Consider the following 23,659-nt stretch of genomic DNA (forward strand, 5'->3'; position numbering starts at 1 on the left):
AAGTAACCACTACAATGGGAAAAGCAAAAAGATCAGGCAGGATATTACCCCACTTCTTTCCAGAAGGGTCTGAAATCATCTTTTTAGTAAACTTGAAACATTTCACTTCATGCAGACGTTAAACCACATCACGTCATGATTTAACAAAAGCCTCACACATTACTACCCTCTTTCTTTTTAGGCTCCAAATACTTTTCAAACCACAATGGGAAAACTATCTTACAGGTGATATTTGAGTGGGTGACATTTGTACAGTTTATCAAACATTGTAAAAGTCAGAGGTCTTCTTTACAACATCATATGCCCTAAGTAGTCATAATACCTGTAGCTCTCTACCACGTAACTATCTAGGCGTGAAGATGAGAAAGCAGAAAGATATTAGTGCTTAAGACTCTTAAAAACCTTCTCCCTTTTTCTGCTCCTCAATATTTCCTTCAATTAGAGACAAGTTTGGTGGATAATTGTTCATATGTTGCCCCACTGTAACAATTCAACACCAATAAGTAAAGTGGAGTTAGTTTGCTACCCCCTGCCTTTAAAGAACTCTTTACTAAACTTTGACAACTATAAGCCACTGAGACTTGAGAAGATTATTGTGGGGAAGGAGATTTATTAAATAACTTATTTTTTGTAACCAAGATCTACTATCCTAAATTTAATAATAGGGGGGAAAAACACCACTCAGCAACTGAAAAGCAAGGAGGCTGACTCACCCTGCTCCTCATCAACACCAACATCATCACACGATAAGCAGTAATGGAGCATGTGTTACACACAAAGCACAAAACCGAGCACTTCACAGACATTATCTCATTTGATCCTTTTGTGGGATTTTTTTTTTTAACAGATAAGTAATGTGCCAAACGTCATACAGCTGGTAAGCAACTGAGCTGGATTTGAAGCCTAACCTGCCTGAGTCCCAAGTCTGAGCTCTTAACCAGCATACATAACTTCTGATTAGCTTCACAACTTCTCAGTAAGATGAAAACCTACATTTTTGTGCTAAACAACAAATGTAGCATCATCTTAAGAACTACTTTCTTAAACAACAGACCCATAAGAACTCATTTCTCTCTTTTGTCGCCTTCACTTTTGATTAAAAGGTAAAGTCAGTTTCATTTTTCATATACCTAAGGTAGAACCTAAAGCATAAAGAAATTCAAATATGTTCTACAGTTTCTGAGACTGGCTTTAAAATTAAAAGTGATTTGTCTCCAATATAAGATTTAGATTGTGCTTATCTTCTACTATATAATGATGGAGGAAATATAATGTCATATAAAGCCTGAAGTAAAGAAAATTCTTAGTGTGGCATAATATGATGTTAAAGCCAATGTACTAGTAGTGATTTTTCAGTTTCATTAAAGCAGCACTTCCTAACCTGGGGCCCTTGTACTTTTGGACAGAGAGGGGCAGGATTAATCAAAACTGTATGCAAAATGTTTGTGCTTACGCATGCTGTCTAGAAAATGGGGTTACAGTTTTTATTGGTTACTTAAAAAATCCATTGCTCCCCAAAAGGTTAAGAGAAACCACCATAGGATAAGAACAGTTGAAAACAAGCCATGGAAAATTGGGGGTCAAACACAAATCAACAGTCTAACAAAGTCATCAAGTGCAAGTTGGGCCTATTAAGAGAAAAGAATATTTTTTAAAAATTTTACTACAAATTTATTTTCTATCCTTGCCAGAATCCTCCAAAATTATCACTATTAAAGCAAAGGGTACTTAAATGGAAAATAAAAATTCCAATTAACTGTGGCGGTTAGCAGTTGGGTACCTGAGAATTTGCTGGGTGATTCACTGTCTCTTGGAAGTTATAATTCTCAGTAGACTAAGGGAAACTGTTGCAAAGAAAAACACTCAGATAATAAATATTCCTCCAAATACCATACTGCCAGTTCTCTTAAACAGAGGAATACAAAACAGATGTGACACACTGCACCCAAAGATTTTAGATTAACATTAATATTAAATCAATACAAAATGCAGTAAATTTCATATGCTTTAGTTATTAGACAGCATGGATCCAATAAACAGTTCAGTACTAAGCACAGATCAGAATGCTTAAATAATCTAAATGAACAGAAAAACCTCAACACTGATTACTGCAATATAAAACATATAACGATCTAAGAAGTATATGTGGCAAGAATTAAATGAAACAAATCAAGCTGGGAGTGGCGATGATTTTTTCCAGGAGAAGCTGCTAAGAACAAAAGTTATAATGTCCCCTCCCTTCCTTTTTTCATTCCTATTTAGAGTTCAAAGAGAGACATTCAGTAGAAAGTATGCTAGATTTTATAAGCCACTTGCTGTTTATTGGGAAACTATTTGAAAATAATTCCAATTACCTCTAATTTCTGAGAAAAGCAAAAATAATCTTTGTAAAAAATTCAGCTATCTAATGACTTAATAAGTTTTATATCTCACAAAAAAAAACTCTCAGTTATAACAAATTAGGCTCAAAATCTCAGCAATATGATTACTTTGTTTATTTTGCCATAAAGCAGACAAAACTCTGAGCAGAATTTATTATTTAGAGGGAATGTGACTGATACAGCTGTAACTGAACTAAGGTTTTGAGATTATTACAGTACCCCGAAGTCCCCTCAAAATGCTAGTTCAAACAAACATCTAAATAGATACATATGGTATCTCAAACTTTAAATATATGAAAGTACATTTTAGAAGCTACCATTCGACTTCTATTTTATCAGACCTATAATATTAATGTACTAATTCTCTAGAATTAAATTGGTACTTTTAAAAACATTTAATCTAATTCAGACTATTCTAGGGTCTTTCATTTAAAAAAAAAATACAAACCATACACACATTAACATAAAAAGCAAGTAAAATGCCCACAATATAGATGCATTTACTTTGAAAGTAATTAAAAAATACTTTTTACAAAAACTCTAAGTTAAAAATACTAATTTTTGTTATCTTAAGTAAAATTCAATGATATTATTACATAAATCTGTTCATTTGGCAATATATATATAAAAACATACATGCAAACTACACAATTAGTATCTCCATAGCTTATAAGTCTTTTCTACCAAGACAGATTGTATGTTGATGAATCTTTTAAAACCAGGTTTGTAAGCAGTTTTCTTACAGTAACTATTCATTCTGACATTAAGCGAATGGCAATTTCTTTTACCAAACTGAGATGGGGGAATTCTTTTCATGAGACAGGAAAACTAGTGTTTGTTGTTTTAAGTTATTGAACTAATAGTTTTCACATTCATTTACAAAGTTACATGAAGCCTCTATGAGTCTCCTCGAGGACTCTCCCCACTTCCCAAATAGGAAAAGAGCTTTTTTGTGTGTGTTTTTTTTCTTATTTTAGAATAAATTACATGCTTCCTTATGTTAACAGGAGAATTTAATTCAAAAGTAATCCACTTAAATAAAAACACAGTTATATACTAAAATATCAAAAATCAGCCAGGATATATTGCTTAAACTAATAAAAACTGATGTGCTTTTAATTCTTCACAAAGTATACTAAAATTCCTTAAGCTTATCAGTATCTAGTAGCTTTCTTTTCTTCCTTCTTCTCACCAAAAAATATGCACTAAATAACTAACTACTAAATGCATAGATCATTTCACTAAAGTTTTAAAAATTATTTATCTAAAAAACCATTCTTCCAAGTTTGCAGACTGAAACATTCATATGGGAAAAGGTATAAATGACCTACGATTCTCAATAATAGAAAGTGCTAAAAAAGTTAACAAACACAGATCTAAATCCTTTGGTCTGCATTGAAGATAACCTACTATATGAAGTACAAAAGAATCGCTGTTTGTACATTAGGAATAGGAGACAAGGCCAGAAATTGAACCACCATAAGTAAAAGTGGCTTAAGAGTCTAACTTAGTAAGGCTTATTTCTAAGAAAATATCAAAGCAACTTTAAAGTCCTTTATTTAGTGACAAATTATCATTTCAGGGAATCTCAAATGAGCAGTAGTCACTTTAAAAACTAAGGTAATCTGTCGATGAAAAGAATGCAGGGAAACAAACAAAACTGTTTACTGCTAGAGATGTTTAAACCTCAGTGAGAACTCTTTTGGAAGGTAATTTGAAAATATAGACCAAAAGTCACAAAAATATGCATTCTTTCTGAACCTGTTATTTTATTTTTAAGAACTTATAAAAAATAAGTTATGTAATATAGTGTTAATAGAACTTAAATGAGTCAGTCCTTTAATTTCATTCTTGTTTATATAAATTTTTCTTCATAACCATGTAATTGTAATTACATGCTTCCTTATGTTAACATAAATTGTAATTTATTTGAAAACAGAAAAAGTTTAAAATTTAAGTTTAAAATGACAATTGTTAATTTGCCAGGAAATCTGGTATCACATATGGCCTACATTTTTCCTTTGAAAGCTATTAAAGTTACTTTGAACTTAAATGTGGGTAAACATATCATTTGTTAGCAATAATTTCCAAACATGCTTCTCAGAGATCTCGAATGATAACATTTTATGATACTGTTATAACACCAAAGGCAGGTGATCAAGCAAGAAAGCCAAGAGACGTTCTCCATTTGTAGACAAGGTCAGATAAGAAGCAAGTGCACGACGAAAACTTCACGAGAGAGTGCGCATTACGCATCCCTAAGTATCACTTAGTCCTTGACCCGAGTCCATCCCCAACTTATCCTTCATGGTCACCCGGGCATCAGGGAACTGCTGTAACAAGGTGTGAGGTAGTGCACCAGAAAAGCAGTGTGTATGAAAAATTCCAAAGGCTAAATGTGGTGAATCAGAGAAAGAGAGAAAAACACCCCCCCTTGCGATTTCAATGGCGCTGAAGGCATTTACCTTCAGGTACGGAGCACTGGCACCATCTGGTGGAAGACCAGTTAGAAGCAATTCTCCAATTACCACAGTTTAAACAAAAAATTCTAAGCTATCTTTCAAAAGATGAGCATTTCCCAAAGAGAACGAGTCTAGCAAAGGTGCAGTAATCACACAGAGGACCCGTAACAGGCCTGGAAGAACTCAGCATGTCTACCAAACAGAGGGACATCCTATTACACCTTATACACAGAGCAATATTTCAACCGGAAGAGCTCCCTTGGCTACCTTTCCCTTCAGCACCTCATACCACATTAGATGAAAAGAACACTTTCCAGCCACAAAAGAACATTAAAAAGGACAGACACAAATTCACAACTACCAAGCAGAACTCTAATTTGGAGTTTGGGGTTCCTCAAAGTACCAGCTACCTACCTACCTGCCTTCTGTGCCATAAACACAATAGTATTCAACGTGAGAATCTGATTCCGTTAATCAACATCATAGGCTGATGTTCAATGATGCTGAACTGCTACAATGTACCCACAGTGTGTCAAAACATTACACTTTTAATGCTGTCAATGATAGAGACGACAAAATCACTGGTACCTTCTAAGGCCATCAGAGGAAACAGCAAATCAAACTGAGGGACAAAGATGGAGAGCTTGTGTGTGTAGGCTGAGTCCCTCCAATGAGGTAGCAGCAATTTCTGACAAAGAATGGAACCAGCAGAAATGTCATTCTCCACTACCCTCCATAGAAAGCATCCCTTTTATCTTCTTCCCTCACCTTCACCTTCTGCTTTCCTTTATTTCTTATTTCCCCCATGTAGTTGTTACAAGTATTACACAATACCACCAAGGGAACTGAAGGAAAAAACAGCCACTGGGGCAACCACAGGGCCTGGTGTGTAAGTGGTGTTAGACTAAGCAAAAGGACAAGGTCCGCGCTGACTCCGGGACAAGAAAACAGACTTGAGGAGGGGAGCACTCACTAACGGTGCAAGAACGTGGTGTTTACAGTTGTACTGCAAACATTCCATGCTCACTACTAACAAGACACAAAAACTAAGAGGGCAGGGAACAAATACTGATCTGATTTTGTAATTAAAATTGTCCTTTGTCAACATTTTGAAATGTACTAATTTAAATAACATGTCATCCCTCCTGCCACCCCCCCACATATCAAAAAGTATGTTTCTCCTGATTCTTGCAGTTTACTCCAAAACTGTCAAATTTTTATGTACTCAATTTGTATTTACTCACATAATAACAGATTGTGTTCATTTATTCTTTTTCAAATGCAACTCTATTCAAATATAAATCAAGAGCTGTACATTGAGAATTGTAAAGTTTTCTTACGAAGGGAAAAGTTTGTTTCATTTACTCTTTTCTACCCCCCTTTCTGTTTTGCTTTTTTTTTCCCAGCTTAAATACATCTATGAAGTCTATCCTCTAATAAACATGAGGAATTCGGATTGCTATGGCATACTTTTTAGAATGAAACTTACTGCCAAATATTTTATTCCTTTATTATCCATCCAATATCAGAAGTCAGAATCAGAATTAACAATTTAGAGGACATCTAATATCTTGCTAATAAGTACTCAATAATATAATACTCATTATTAATAGTGTTAAGAAAGAACAGCAAAAAAGGATAGAAGCAAAGGGATACAATGAGAAACAAAATAGAGTGAGACAGAAACTAAGATATATTTTACCAGTAACTAATAGCCCAGTAATTTCTACCTACAGCTGAATGAAGTTTTGGAAGTAACAGTGGTTTGTACTATATTCCCCAATATTCTTTTCACTATTACTGTTGACAACCTCAGGGAACTCTACTAATACATTTATTGGTCGTCATACCCGCTGGTTGCCCACTCCTCCTTTTCTCCCTTCTCTTACAAGTGTTTTACCCCCCCAATCCCACCTAACCTCTACTTTTCTCCGTAGTGAACTTATTCCTCTGCAGAAATCATCACCCAGCAGTGAAGGAAGACACTATCTACACACTTCATCTAACACACTCACCAACCAGCAGCTTCCAGTTTGGATCACCAAGCCCTTTTCTGGAGCAGCCTTAACCTTCAGAATTTCTTTTGGCAATCCAGGTCATGCTAGGGGGCGGGGCGGGGGGGGGCAACCCTGAAAGCACATGCCATGCATTAGAAGACTACCCTAAATCAGCCCCCTTTTTAATCGTGGTTTTAAAAGTACACTGAACAGATGGAGGCGAGACTGAGTTGTTCAGCAGGCTGCTCCATTTACGTCGTTATCTACAGTCAGATCTTTACTTTTTGGGATCACTACACATTTCTGGCTCTGCTATATTACACTGTGTAAATATTTAGAGGAAATAATTCCTTTCAAGGATCTAAACTTCCACTGTCGTTATGGCAAATGAACCTGTTTATGCTATGTTCGTTAAGTAACAGCAAGCCTAAAAGAACCCAGGAATTTACTAACATGTGTGGTACACAAACATCACAATCATGAAGCTTCTCGTGGGGACATATCAAGCACATGAAAGGCCAGTTTATTTTTACTCCCACTGCCCTGTAATTTTCTTTAACTCTACAACAACAGTTCTTAATTCAAACCTTTCCTACAGCTACAGGAACAGGGTAGAGAAAATGTGCATAAACTGTACCAAAAACTACTCACGTCTCCATATAACTTGCCTTGATTCTAGAGCAGTGGTTCTCAAATTTGATCCTACAACAGAATTTGCTGGAGGTTGTTAACAAACATACTGCTGGGCCCACCCACAGTTTCTGGGTCACTGGGGTTGAGAATTTGCATTTCTAACAAGTTCACTGGTGAGGCTGATGCTGCTGGTCCTGGGATCACAGGTTTAAGGTTTTGTTGAGGCATAATTTACATTTCAAAAAATTCACCCATCTTAAGTGTATAATCCAATGACTTTTAGTAACTGTAGTACAACCATCACCCAAATCCAATTTCAGAACATTTCATCCCCAAAAGATCCTCTGTGCCCATTTGTAGCCCTCATTCCCATTGCCAGCCCCAGGCATCCACTAATCTACTTTCTGTCTCTACATATTTACCTTTTACCTTACATTTCAGATAAATGGAATCATGAAATATGTGATCTTTTCTGTCCAGCTTCTTTACGTAGCATAATGTTTTTGAGATTCATCCACATTGTAGCATCAGCTCTCCATTTTTATTCCTGAATAGTAAGCCATTGTTCTAGATATACCACATTTTGTTACCCATTCACCAGGTGAGGGACTTTTGGGCTGGTTCCAGTTTTCTAATATTATGAATAATGCTGCTATAAATATTAATTTATAAGTCTTTATGTGGACATATGTTCCATTTCTCTTGGATAGGTTCCCAGGAGTAGAAATGCTGCACTGTAAATTTATGTTTAATTTTTTAAGAAACTGTGTAAGGACAATGAATGAGGGTTCCAGTTTGTTCATTTTCTTGACAATACTTGTTACTGTCTTTTTGACTATAGCAAATTTTGTGCTTATAAAGTAGTATTTACTTGCAGTTTAATTTACATTTCTTTAATCACTGATGATGCTGAGCATAACTACAATATATTTGTTTGCCTTTTCTAATCACCTTTAGTGAAATATCTACTCAAATCTTTTGCCATTTTTAATTAGTTTGTCTCCTTGTAATTGACTTATAAGTGTTCTTTATGTATTCTAAATACAAGTCCTTTATCAGATACAAGATTTGCAAATATCCTCTCCCAATTTTGGGCTTATACTTTCATTCTCTTAATGGTCTTTTAGAACACAAAACTTTAAATTTTAATAAAGTCTGGGACTATACTTTAAAAACCACTGTTCTAAAGCCACAAAAATTAAAAAAACAAACAAAAACTAAACCCTTGAAAAATGTGACAGCTTAGTGGTTTCCATCTGTATAAACAATATGTAAATGTCACCCTTAGTACCTGCTTTTCTGTTTTGTTCTGTTTTGTTTTAGCAAAGCCTTATCACAAATATCATTCTAAACATACTGACCCCTTTTTATGAGGAAAAGAGAGCTTGAAACAAACTGGCTTTAATACACTATGGAATGAACAAACTCAGCTGCAAATGGGTCTGAGATGGGAACACTGGGTGGCATTCTGGCACTACAGAACATGGACTGCTAAGCCAGTGTTTTCAGAATCATTGACACCATGCATAAAGATAGAAGAGATATGTCTACCTTACAAATTAATGGGAACAAAGATGAATGGTACACCACGGTAGAGATTATAGAAAAGAGCATACTACTTGAACAATAAATTTGATTTATTTTGATACTTTGTCTAATTTTATTCTTTTTCTTCACCCCAGGACCTTTTAAAATAATTCATATATCTGTACAACCCTTACTTTGTTAAAAATCTATTGTACCTTGAACTAAGAGGAGTCAAAGATGGAGCTAAAATTCAAGTCTTGTCTAGGGCCATATTTGCAAATGTATGAAACATACTTCAAGAATATACAGGATATGTCTGATTCAGGTAGGAACAATATTAAGATCATTCATTTCCAAGATGAAACCAAAAATATGACGTTTATTCCTTGAGGATTATCGATATCAAAAAAGCAAATCATAAGATAAAAAAATTGTTATGAATACTATTTCTAGTACTATGACCACAGACATGTTCTGTGACTCTATGGAAAAACTCTAACAATATGATAGTTAAAAGATGAAGAAAATCAATTTAAATTTTCACCAAAAATCCTTCTTTATATAATTCAAGTTGACTTAGGACCCAAAGCAAGAAGCACTGTTTACTTAAGAACCACCAGGACTCTACTGCAAAATGTTTTCATATATTTATATTCCAGTTCATGAATCCTGCTGATAACATAAAAGCCATTAGTCCTCACTGCCTTCTGATTGCTGGAGATGGATTTTGTATTTCTACTAGCCTTCATACATTACACTGCAAGGAAGAAGCCCATTGGCCAATACTCATTCTCCTTTTTCCACTGAGTCACTTAAAGTCACTTAAGTAAGAAGACGCTGTCCAGAGAGATGTCAGAAACAGATAATAGTTTCACATGTGATCCTGCCTCTCAACACAGTCTGGCTCCCAAAAAATTGACTTACACGACATCTCATCTAACCTCTTTATATTTTTTGCAATCCAAAATAACTAGTCACTGGGACATCTCTCCCCAGTTATACCAAATTAGGCCATTACCATCTCTGTGTTACTCAAGATCCAAGATAAAGATCATGATGAACAAAGGAAAGAGTTTCCGCAGTAGCAAACAGCTATTATAATTTATATAAAAGATTAAGGGGAAAGAATAAGCAAAATAATATTAGTTTTTAGGCCTTCTTTTATACCAGAATTCAAGTCCCTTCCTCAATCAACCACATGAAGTTACGAGAGCGGACAAGCTCCTCAGGCTTCCACTTCTCCTACCCCTCGTTTAAAAATCAGTGTTCTGGTCCTAAGAACACTGAGGTGGCGCGATGGAGAAAAGGGAAGCAGCAAGGACCTCAAGCAGGAGTTCTTACTCCTGACCATTTAAGATCTGACTGTCATCAGTGTGTGTATCTGCATGGCAACATGATCAGAACAGAAGCCCACCCTCGAAATCTATAATTTCCTTATGAGATTTGTAATAACAATGAGGCGTAAGAAGAACTACCCCCAACCCTCACCCTTTATCCAGTGAAATGCAAAAAGATAATCACTAAAACCTTTGCTCATACAAACAGCAAATTAGTATCACACCAAACAGGTACCAAGAAGAATGAGAACACATAAATACATCTGAATCTTCTGTGCAAAGCCTGTGTGGCCCTCTCAAAACTAACAGAACTGGACCACTTTGGCGATTCTTCCATCTATGAACAAATGCCCTCAGCCTGTTCCTGAAAAAGGGAAGGATGATCAGTTATATCTGTCTTCAGCTTGTCTGAAAATCTTGACATTTTTCAGCAAGTAAAGGTTCCAAATGGCAGGTGTCAGAATGCCTTAGCCTCACATGTGGTGCTAGAAGGCAGGAAAAGCAGCAGCAGCATGTGGCCGTGTCAGAGCCACACAGGAGGTGCCTAGAGAGCACATTATGAAAAGAGCAAACCTCAGACTTGCTTAAATCAATCTAATGCCAGAAGCCACTATCAGAACAAAGCTGTGGTGCCAAAGATTAGCCGCCCAGAAAAACATTCAACTCTAGGCTTTCACAAAAGGGGAAAATAGCTGAATGCAATGGCACCTGTCCATATCCTGTCTGATAATTTGCTCAAACTAGCTCCTTCGATGCAAAGTAGAAAATGGCCACAGAACACTTTGCTTCATCTTAACAGTGTGTATTATTTTCTCAAAGTCCTTTTCAGGTATATCAAAGGAAATAATGTAAATCTCCTGCATTTGCCTAATACTTATAGCTTTATGAAAGTGCTTTTAAGATCTTCTAAATCAAACTACTTTCCTGTAAGAAAGTCAGGGTTGTAAGTAGCCTTTTCATTTTACTTGTAGAGTAAGAGAGAACCAAAGAGTTAAATAAAATTAGACTGAGATCATCTAAAACCAAGAATTAAAGAAAAAAATTAAAAATAACCTGGCCTCTAGACTGTTAGGCCAGACTTCTCTATTTAGATACCTACCCTCTGCCCATTCCTCTCCTTCCAATCATCTTTGCAGAGGTTTGCCCAATAATAAGCAAGCCTTGGAGCCTTTGAAAGTTGTTTAAAAAGGTGAATCAATAAGCATTTTTGTTCCAGAGGTTAACATAACATCATGGTCTACTTTTTTCTCCTCAGATCGGAGTCCAAGAAACATTAATGATTTCTGAGGAATACTCAAAGCAGGAGATGTTGGAGAGGCATAAAGGTAAGTTACTTGTTAAGGGAGGCACATTTGCTATCAAGTCATCTGGTTAGATACATCAGAAACAACAAATCTGGAGTCCCTCAGATGAGCAGCACGTGATTAATGACATAACCCACCCATGGGAAAGAAAATTCATACCATTTAGGTTTTTCTACTTTATTGGAATATATGAAGGAATCAGTGGGCCAAAGATGAACACTTCAAAACACTGTATTTCCTCCTGTATCTGAAAAGGCAAAGCACAAAACAAAGCTAGGTCTTCACTTAGATTCAAGTAAGTAATAATTTAAAATAATATAATGTCAACATGAGGACCTTCAGAACCATCTAGAACAAGTACGATGTTCTAATTCTCTCACCAAGAAATTGTTTTTTCTCCTCTATCACACATTCACTCCCTATGCCTACCCCGCTGAGATATATTTATATGCCATACGCTTGTGCCTGTTTTCACACTAGAACAATTCATTAGAGCCTGCATTACCTTGTCTTGCCTTCTAAGTAACCAGAAAGTACTACTCTTCAACTCTGTGCAGTTGCTCAAGTAACTTCTCATCTTCATATTTCCAGTCTTATTTTAAGGCCAATTAACATATTCAGCATAAGAATCAAAGTAAATACTAATTAACACAGACCCACATTCATCATAAGGACTTAGAACTCTCACATATATATTCTACATTTTGAAAATCAAATGCATTAAATAAAATTTAATTAAAATGAAATAAATATCAAATAAAAGTAAAATTTTCTAAATTAACCTCTTGTTCACCATTTAGCATGCCTCTTGTTCCATTTCCGTTAAACAAGTTATTTTGATATGATTATGTTCCATATCTACTGTCTTTTTTCCTACACATTTTGCTAACTTGATTCCAGACTTCCCAGAATCTGATGTTTTTCTGCTTTACCCACTGAGAAACGGAGGAATTTGTGTTCTTTTCATTCACATGGATAAAAACCAATCTGTGTTCAGGTCTGGAGGATAACAAAGATGAGTGTTAGTGAAAACAAAGCATGATACTGTTGTCAAAGAACATTATTGCTCAAAATCATGCAAATGGTAAATAGACACACAAGATGGACAAGCTCTACCCTGGAACTGGATTTGGTACACATTTCAACTGAAATATAAGCAGAAGTAGGATAAGCCAGACACAGATCTCTCGTAATTTTCAACATCATTGTAAACAGCCACCAGGTTTCACTCCACAACAAAGCAAGAGTACAAACTAGGGCACTTAAATATAAGTCGGCCAACGACACTCACCACAACAACCTCTTTGATGAAGCCAAAGCACAAAAGACCATGCTTATTAAAATCACTGAACATTCTCTAAAACTTAAAAAATAAATCCATATGCAGTCAAAAAAAAAAAAAAAAGGTATATACTCTTGAAAATTAAAAACAAATATAAAAATAACACAAATTAGAAGAAAGCCAAAGCTGTGCTCTTGAGATTCCCTAAGGTAAGAAAGGAGAAAAAAGTTATAGCTGTCACTTAATATGTACTTAACACCCCGTGTAAAGAAAATCTGCGATATAATCTGATCCTGAAGAATTTAAACTACAGACTTCCTGATTCCCCAGTGCTAGCAATCACCTCCAACAGTAACTCTGCACAATGGCTGAAAGAAATGTTAGAATTATTTTATTTCCCCTAAGTTTGTTTTAAGTATGAAGTCTCCATTCCAAGGTAAATTTTAAATGACTTGATGTTCTGAAAATATATTTTATATCAAAGACCTCCAATGAATTTTTCCTGTTAATTTCAAGTTTTCTAACTAAAACATAGGACAATTATAAGTAAGATTACAATCTCTAAAGTAATATTAATATAGAACATCACCCACTTGGAGTCATATTTCAACATCATTTTCATTTGAAAGTTAAAAAAACAAAAAGATGTTAGAACACAAACCCAAGCACGTGTATATTTATGTAACTTTGACATTTTTATTCTTGGAGAAAAACTGAATTACTGGTGTTTCTTTTTTATGAGCAATTTTGAACACTGCATTGCTAAATGAAATAATGATATTATTAAAAATAGATATAAAAACGATTTATATCATAAGTCTTCAAGAAACAAATTATTTATGACCATGGGCATTCATCCACCATGATATGAAAGATGTTAACGTTTTCCCCATATTTAAGTGGGAAGGAAGAAGAAAAAGAAAGAGAAGGGAAGCAAGTGAACACACATGTACACATACATGACAGGCAAATTCATTAAAGTATTTTTTCACTAAAATATTTTTCATCAAAATATGCAGGATACAAACTAATAATAGCTTGTAAAGAAAAAAAGTAATAGAATATAACCAATCAACCCTAAGCAATCTGCTTCTCCAAACCTTCTACCCATCCTGATCTCAGGGGGATATACTGGTAGTAGAATAAATGTCTTTTCCTCACCTGGAATAAATCACTATCATGCCCAGCCGGTGTGGTTCAGTGGCTGAGCGTCAACCCAGGAACCAAGAGGTCACGGTTTGATTCCCAGTCAGGGCACATGTCCAGGTGACGGGCTTGATCCCCAGTAGGGAGCGTGCAGGAGGCAGCCGATAACTGGTGTTTCTCTCTCATTGATGTTTCTCTCTCTCTATCCCTCTGCCTTTCTCTCTCTCTCTAACAATCAATTAAAAAAAACTGATAAATAAAAGGAAGAAGGTACTGCTGTATAAACAGAATACTCATGTCCATGAGCCCAGGTGCACCACCAGCTTTAAAAAAAAATCACTATCATGAGCAAGTTTGAAGAGTATACAATTCTAACCTTAATCGAGTGGTTAAAAAACAAAATCTTACTTATTAGAAACACCCGCGCGCGCACATACACAGAGAAGAAACTAAAAATCACTTTTCCTTTTCTTTCAACCTACTTCCCAGACTTAGAAACCAGTCTTCTTTCAGCAGGTATTTTACAAACACCCATTTCAATTCCAATTTGGCCCTTTAAATATTCCCCAATGTACTTGGTAAAACACATATTTCTAAGGTAATTTTTTCAGAAATAAATTAGCATGCATGATACATGTGTGTGTATACTCTATATTTGCTTCAAGCTTTAATTTCATTTAAAAATGTAAATTTTCTATTATGTGGAGTTATACAATAACACACAAAAAAAGTTATATCTAATATTAGTCTATTCTACCATTTTCAACACCAGGGCAAACTTTTAAAGCAAATAATACTTCTGAGTTGGAAGATAAAGATTATAACATAATTAAGAATAAAGAGACATAAAATTTACACATTTTACCTAAAACTATTGTCCTTATGAAAAGCTGTGTTTTTGTCACAAAGATTAGAATTTACTGCATTAGGCCCCACATTATAATATCTATAGAAAAAAGTATTTCAACTGTATAAAAGTATTTTAGGTGAGGCTCCAATGAAAACACCTGCCAAGAAGCTTGAACTATCATAGTAAATGGATCCCAGGGCTTATAAAGTTCTGTAGACGTTCAAAGGCATTCCCTGTACTGAGTATCACACTCATAGCAAGAGAAGACTTCACTTTAGGCACATGTCTAAGTCGTTCCCCTGAATTGTTTCTTGTCAAATTAAAATGTCAAAAATTATTCTATCAAATGCTGTCCCTAAGGAATCTAGCTCAACCCAAAGAGCAGCTACCAATTAGTAAAGTAGGCTTTTTACTGCAGGAAATTTTTTCTTTTTCTATTGATATCTGAAATTAGCAGGGTCCAAAGAGAAAAGTTTCATCTTAGCAGTTAGTTTAAGTGCTACTGATAGCTATAATCACATGCAGGCTGTAATTCCTTATGAAAGGCTTTTCAAATGAACAAATACAAAGGAAAAAGAGAAACACAAGTGTTTTCATAGTGAATGACTACCTAGGATTACAGAATTATAAAAAGCCAAGGTCAGCGATCTGATATACATTGTGAACTAACAGAATACAGGCAAATGAAATCCTTACTCGCTCCTTTGACAAGGTCAGTGAGCCCATCCCTTGGCACAATAACCAACTGAATTTCAGGTTGTAGAAGGTGCTTCAGGAAAATCAAATCCACCAAAATCATTTAATTCTTCTCTACTGCCTTGGATGAGCAAATAAAATCCTCGGAGAAAAATATTTCCTGTTCACTTTGTTGTTTTCCAAAAGCTGCATATCACTCTGAGGCAGCCTTGGAGAAGTGTTCATTCTTTGGGAGCATAAGTGCATATCACTCTGAGGCAGCCTTGGAGAAGTGTTCATTCTTTAGGAGCATAAGTGCACAGATGTAACAGATGTTCTTTGGCAGCCAATCATAGGATATCTTTTTCACCTGAAAGTCCAGATTGATTTATATAGCACAACATCTGTAATTTACCCACAGAAGTAAGCATCATGTTCATCTACTGGAAAAAACTACTGATTGTCCATGAACTTCCCCCAAAAGTTCTAAAACTTGGTTTCAAAGGACAGAAATACAGGCAACAGGACAAACAAGCTCACAAAATAAGACTGTTTATATGAGGCATGTACTTAAGTTACTTAGGCTTACAGGGCAGAATGGGGAGGTCATTTTCTGATGACCTGTGGCTACTATCACTATATAATCTGTGGCTACTAAAGTACAAAAGGTTCGTTTTTAACTGTGGCAAGGGGCAGCGTTAAAAACAAAAATTCAATAGTATATATAACTTCTGCACTTTTCACAAAAGCCTCTTTGATTTGAATTATCAGACACTTCCCAGTGTTGCTGCTTTTTAAAGTCTCTATTCCCAGATACTAACTTTCTTGGCTTTGTGGCTCAAACGATGACAAACAGATGATTTCCTATTCCCTCCACTTACCTCATCATCAGTAAGACTGCGAGAACCCAGTTATGTCAAGAATTATTTTCAACAGCCACCTTCAATTACAAATGTTTGACATGATCACAGACTTCCAATGCTAATCCCCTTTTAAGCTGAAAGACCCACACAAGGGCCCTTTGAGACACACAGCATGGCTATTTTCTTTGCGTTGCCTTATCCAGCAAAGAGGCTGAAATACTACATTTGCATCCCTTCTCTCCTCCCCCATCACTATCATCCATCTCTTATGCAAAGCAGCCCAGAGACTCACATACTTTTGTCAAGACCTGAGTCTTGACAAAAGGGGTTTTCAGTTAAAATGCTGCTTTTCTAAGAATGCTTCTAAACCCAAAGGCTGTCTAAAGGAAGGAAAAGAAAATTTCCATGTAATTGACTCTCATTTCCCCAAGTTTTCTATCTATCGAATATACTCCCTTAGTTTAACACACATTTGCATGACCTGAGTATATTTAATTTCCAGAGCCCTATTGCTAACCACAATTTTGGCCTTGGAAACTTTCAGTCTGGTCTACTCAGGGAAAGTACCCATCACTTAACCCAATGTAAAGAAAACCTGAATCTGTATAGGATAGTCCTACCAACATACTAAATTATACTTATCAGTTGAAGATATATTTTTAAGTTTCAAAGAATAACACAATTTTCTGGCACACCAAATTCAGGCATTTATACCAACAGCACATATCGAAGTCTGTACTATTTCCAAGTGACAACCAACTTGTGTTTTGAACAAAACGGCGAGGATTCTGCTTTACGAGTAGATGAATTCATAAAGATCTGCTCTTAACTAGAATTTTCATAAGTCAAATTCCATTGTAAATGCATCTGAATGCAACAAGAGAGGTTAGTAGCTAAATGAACTACAAAATAAAATTTTTATAGTATAAAGAATTCATTGGTAAAGCAACTGACGATCCTTTCCATTAGGGGCTTTTAACTTTGGATCTTCTGTTTAGAATCTGCGTGTATGAACAATGCTTTTCATGAAGCCTACACCATACCTATGTTAACTGTGGAAACATGGGCCTCCATGTTCTACTGTGAGAGGAAAGAAAGGTCTGTACCCCTTAAACTGCATCTGGTTTATGTTCCCACGGAAAATGGAAAGAGATAAAAACCTCATGCTGAGAAGGACCAAGCAAGAAGACAATAAACACTTACAAATTACCCTTGGGAAAAAACCCTTCAGCTAACAGGAAGCAAAACCAGAAAGTGAAGGGAATCAGGATATGTCACCCCAAAACACACCCCTTTGACAGAATAATTATTTTAAGCTGAAAGAATCTGAGAAACAGCTGGTACAGAAGGGACTCTCTGACCTCCCCACTGTGCTCTGAAGCAGGTTTTGAGTCATTCACGTGAGAGTGTCCTCCCTGTACTTGAAGGAAAGGAGCATCCTTACCTCAGAGGACGGATAGATGGCCAAGGGGAATCCAAATGCAGAGGCCTTTTCTAAGATTCTCCCCATTTACTAACCTTAGCTCATACCCTTTTTGTCCCCTATCACATTTTCCACAACTTTCCACTTTTCATCAAACCTAGAACAAAAATGCTCAGGCTTAATCATTTCTTTGGGTCTTCATTTCAGTATGAGGACTCTCATGTCACATAAAACTTATATCAAATAAACTTGTTGCTTTTCTCTCAGTTTAATTTTCAGGCACCACCAAGGACCTTAAGAAAGTCAAGGGTAAGTATTTCCTTCCCTACAAAGCAAGAAATCAAGCTCTACCTTCGAACTCTTTCCTCCTCACCATGCCACTATTTCTCTATAACATTTAACCCATTGCTCCAGCAATGGTCATGTCTGCAGGTTGGCACATCAGAGGTGATGACAGATCTCTTTCTTCCTCCACATTCTTCATCACATTAGGCCCAAGGTGATACCTCAGTGATTATTTCCTGTCATCTGCTGAGACTTCAGGCTCAAAAACTGTCTGGGTACTGATGAGAATATATCAGTGGTATGTAGTCTAGTTACATAAAAAGGGCTAGTTTACCCCATGAAAGTTTTCTGCCTCGACAATGCTCCCTTAAACAAACACTGAGTAGTTAATAAAATAGTCTCAACTTAGCACTGAGACAAATTTAGTTCATGCTGAATTCTAAAACATTTAAAAGTTGAAGATGGAAAATGCCCAAAAGAGGTGTTGCATTCCACCACCTTCATAGTCATTTTAAAGAGTTTTAGGACCCACCAAGAACAAAATCTGGCTGGCTAGACCACCGAGCCTCAGGTCCTTTCTGGAACATGAGGAGCTGAACTAGATCTTTGAAAGTATTTGCCTCCAATACTATATTATGTATAATTTAGAGAAACCCCTTAATGCTAAAAAGCAGATGAACATGGATTAATATGAATATAAACTCAGCCTTGTTCAGAAGTTGGTTGCTATTGTCTCCACCATCTCCAATTGAACAATCAAAGGTAAAAGGTAAATTTAAGAGTGTTTAAAACAGGCACTTATTCCCTTAAGTCAAACTTTCTGGAAATACCTGCCATATTTAAAAACTAGAGAGGTGAAAAGGCATGTGTGCTAGAAATAGCATGAGATCTAAAATTAGACAACCTGGCTTGAGTCCCCATCCCACTAAGTCTTTCATCCATATCAGCCTGCAGTTCAGTTTCCTCACCTGTAAATGCGAATACTACTTCCAACCAAGGGGTTACTGTGAGGGATAATAAAAGGTGTAAAGGCACTGGAGACGCAGCAGTAATCCCATGGGACATTATTATAAAAAAGTTTGAATTATAGAATTTACTAAAATCTACTTTTATTAACCTATAAGAAAAGGACATCATGCTTTAAATTAGAAATACTCACACTATAACACAAACTGATTTACAATGAAGTAAAAAAACTTCCCAAATAAAATACCTAAAGTCAGTATTTGAAGGCAAGTTTCCTTTTTTTTTAACAAAGGAACAAACTATTTGAAATTCTTTTCTTTTTTTTTTTAAATACATCTTTATTGATTTCAGAGAGAGGAAAGGAGAGGGAGAGACAGACAGAAACATCAATGATGAGCGAGTCATTGATGGAGCCAGCAACCCGGGCATGTGCCCTGACCGGGAATCGAACCCCGATCTCCTGGATCCCAGGTCGACGCTCAACCGCTGAGCCACGCCCGGCCGGGCTGTTTGAAATTCTTACTAAGAGTCAGTCCTAGTTAATGAAATCACATTCTACAAAGCAGTGACCTACTGTCCCAGCATATAAGCAGGGTAATTTGGCGTGGTGAGGTAGCATACTGTGTAACCAGAGTACTAAGTAATACAAATATAACTTCACAGCAATGGGTATGAATCTCAACAAAAAAATCAAGTGTGAGTAATAAAACTTATCTGGCAACTCACCTAATGAAAGAAAAAGAAAAAGGATTACTGCTACACATCATTTCCTAAAGTGCAAAAACACCATTCAGAAACACATCTCAACACAGATAATTTAACTAGGACTTAGTTTATCTAGTTTTCAGGCTAAGATTAAGCAGAAAATTAACTTTCTTACATGTTTACATAATCTATCACTGAAATGAAAACAAATATACGTCACAGTTCTGGACCCTTCTCAGCAAGAATAAAATGGAATGAGGGTGTAGGAACTGTCTGAGAGCTCTGGCTCATTATGGAAATCAATAAATACTCTGAGTCTAGGTTTCCAAAAGAAATATCTATTCCATCACAGTATCTCTGGAATAAATGCTTTTCAAAGTGTTCGAATTCTCATTTAAACCACTTTAAAAATTATTAACCTCCTCATACCTTCCAATTTTACAGCTCTAACAATTTTCAAACAAAAACTCCAGGTCTGAGTTAGATTAGAACAGCTATGACAGACCATATTCTTTATCAAACATCCTTATTCAGTCCTTTTATCACTGGATGCCACTCTTTAACTTTAAAAGGAATTTATGCATCTCATGAGAAAACATATGACTGAGTGATACCACTAAGACACAGGCTTTAAGCTCAAGAACAGCAAATTCAGTGAGAATCTGGGCACAAGAGAGAGGTGATGAAATTACATCCTAGTGGATATAAAGTGCGAAGCCACTTCAGAATGAAAAGAGACTTATTATTAGCTACCGAGTGTTAGTTCTTATAGGGTCAGGCACTGTTGTGCTACATACATATTAATTGCTTTAATCTTCACCATGACCTTATTAACTCATATAACCATAGAGGAAACTGAGGTACAGTGAGGTTAGGTAATTTGCTGAAGTTTATACAATTAGTAAGTGACAGAGTTATAATATGAATACAGATAGCCTGACTTAAGAGCCCATATTCTTAACCACTATTCTGATTTATGGACTACATTCAGCATAGTACAGATATCTCATTAATCTCCATATTCCTGAAAGGCAGGTATTATTCTCATTTTACTGCTTAGAAAACTGAAGCTCAGGGAGATTAAGAAACTTGCCCAAAGTCAGATGGCTAGCAAGGAGCAGGGCTGAGGTCAATCCCAGGACTGTGTAACTCTGAGATCTGTGCTACTTAATAAGAACTGCACATACCACCTACTAGGGAGGCAGCAACTCCATCACTACCACACCCCTCACCAATTCCTTTTAAAATTAACCATGGTCCTAATTAGATAAGACACACAAAACCTCAGAACCTTGAAAAAATAAAATCAAAGCATGAGTCACTCTGTCAACCAAAGCTCTCTACCTCAGGAAAGTGAAAATGCTTGCAAAATAAGATCTTGATGACGTTTTAGGCAGTACCACACTTCATTGTCTCCCAATTCCTACGACTAGGATGGATCATGTAAAATTACTAACAGAACATATTTTATATGCAAAAAAGATGCTGTTAAGGGGAGAAGGAGAAAGGAGCTAAGGAAAAAAGTGGCATGAATGGAAGGTATACATCTTCCGGTTCTCATTCGACTACCTATTTCCTAAACACAACTCCTCTCTCAACCCCGGGCCACTGTTCCCAATGCCCAGGGTGAGCCGTATATGGTATGGCAATGGCAGCAGAAGTACTGCGTTTCCTATGCCAACAAACGGGGAAGATGTGCCTCTCCCCCCTTCCTTAATCAAGAGCTCAAATGCCAAATGAACTGCATAGGCTGCTTGCTGCCCACACACACCAGCCTACTCCTTTCAGTAGACTCTGCCGCACATTCTGTGCTGACAGATAATCTATCACAAATATCTGCTTTCCTTGAAAAGAAAAGGCCATTGCTAAACTCCTCTGAATCAGTTGTAGTGTTGACTTCTTATACTTTACAGGACAAAGACTTTAGTTCAATAAATCACCAAGATCAGGTATAGTTTGAAAATTTTTTCCCCACCATATATGAATAAAAATTAGTTAAGCATGTAAGTGTAAACAAAATTACAGAATATCAGAGGACATGCTATTTTCAGAGCACTTTAATTCTACAAATACATTTTAACAAATACTAATTACAAAAAAGTTTTTATTACAATAGACTTTAAAAGGCTTCTGCAAGTTAAGGTAATGTTAGTAAGTGAATTTCATTTTCTAAAACATTCTGTGATTTCTATTTTTCAACATTCAGAGAGACAGTTCTATGGTAAAGACATCTGAAATAGATCCACAATCCTTGTGATTATCTAAAATGCAAAATGCCTTTAACTACAAATATGCATGAAACAAAGAAGGAATCAGTTTCAAAACTGAGTTACAGTAAGTTTTACCCCTATGCGTTCAGCCTAGAACATAGACAATAGCCTCTAATACACTGTTTCCAGGAAAATAAATATGCCACAATGCATTCGGCAAGCCTTCTCTGAGTCCTGTTTGCTTTGTTCTTCTTAAAACTCAGTTTCCTATATTACTGTGTATAAAAGCTTTTCCTTAGGTGGTTTAGTAAAGAATAAACAGGCTGTGAAGTTATAGTAGTTAAACAATCTCTAAGTAAGATATTGACATTGCTTTTTATTCTTTCTTTCACAGAGGTTTGATGAATTTTCTTTGGCAACCCTCTTCAATTATCTTATAACCTCACTCTAATCATAAGCACTGCATTAGACTAAAAACTCCCTGACCCAAAGAAAAACCTGAAAACAAACCATTCTTGAAAAAGAATACGTTCTTAAACTCTCATTTACCCTCTTCTCTAGCTAACTATTGCTACCCAACCACCACCACCACCACCACCACCACCATAACCGTGCCCCCCACCCCTGCCTTGAAACAACTGCTTTACATTTCTTTTAGTGCAGCAAGCAATAGCTTGTAAAAGGATGCAAACCAGCTGAAACATTTGACAGAGAGTGTTAAATACCCGGGAATTCCTACCAACCATTTTACTTTAAAAGGTACTTTGATGTTGGCTATCTTTCATGTACCTCTTTCATGGCACATTAATAAAGAAAACGAAGCTGAAGTAAATCAAGTCCCAAGGTCACATCTAGAATTACAGCACTGTAGGTACCTGATGAAATACGAATTAATGCTGCATGAGTAGCAAATAAATAAAAGCACCTCTACCCACCAATCGGGCAAGTTTTACAAGTGCTTCTGAACTTTATTCTGCAACTAGACCTGAGACATCTTTAATCCCCCAAGCCCCTAAAACCTAATTATCATAATGTGAACCCAAATGTTAGGGTCCCTTCAACATGCAAGTTCTGTGAAGCGGAAAAGTAATGGGAATTAAGCTGGGTGTAACCTTAGAAATGTACGGATGTGGGGAACTTGAAAGTGCTATTTCAATAAGTTAGGAGAGCATAATACAAAGATTTAGCCACATAAAATACACTGGAATCAAAAGATTTCCCCCTCAAAACACACACACACACACCACAAATAAGGTGGATTGAAGAACTCCTTTTTGCAAATATCAAGTTCTGGCCAGAGAGTCTTCAAGTCCTATATAACCAAATGAAAAGGATCCCAACAACAAAGGATTCTAGCAATTTTGCATTCTTCTAATGCAATTGAAATGAGAGGTGGAACCACAGTGATTCTGTACAACCCAAACAGTTCTAATAAAAAATAATAATAAATATCCTCCAATAATCAATTGAATGCATTTTTAAAGGTGTTGGCCAAAGGTGAGAAAAAACAGCAAGTTATTTAATGCCAAAGAATTGTAGAAAATATGAATAAGAATAGGCCAAAGAGTTATCAATCTCGAGGTAAAACTCATTCCATTAGTAGTCTGTTGATA

General features: G+C 36.1%; 1 protein-coding gene across 4 annotated transcripts in view; it reads right to left on the reverse strand.

Moving 5' to 3' along the window:
• SRBD1 (S1 RNA binding domain 1) overlaps window positions 1–23,659 on the reverse strand; it is a 143,292-nt gene that overhangs the window by 72,797 nt on the left and 46,836 nt on the right. The window lies entirely within an intron of this gene.

Source organism: Miniopterus natalensis, chromosome 13 (assembly GCF_054644295.1).
Source record: "Miniopterus natalensis isolate mMinNat1 chromosome 13, mMinNat1.hap1, whole genome shotgun sequence".
NCBI lineage: Eukaryota > Metazoa > Chordata > Mammalia > Chiroptera > Miniopteridae > Miniopterus > Miniopterus natalensis.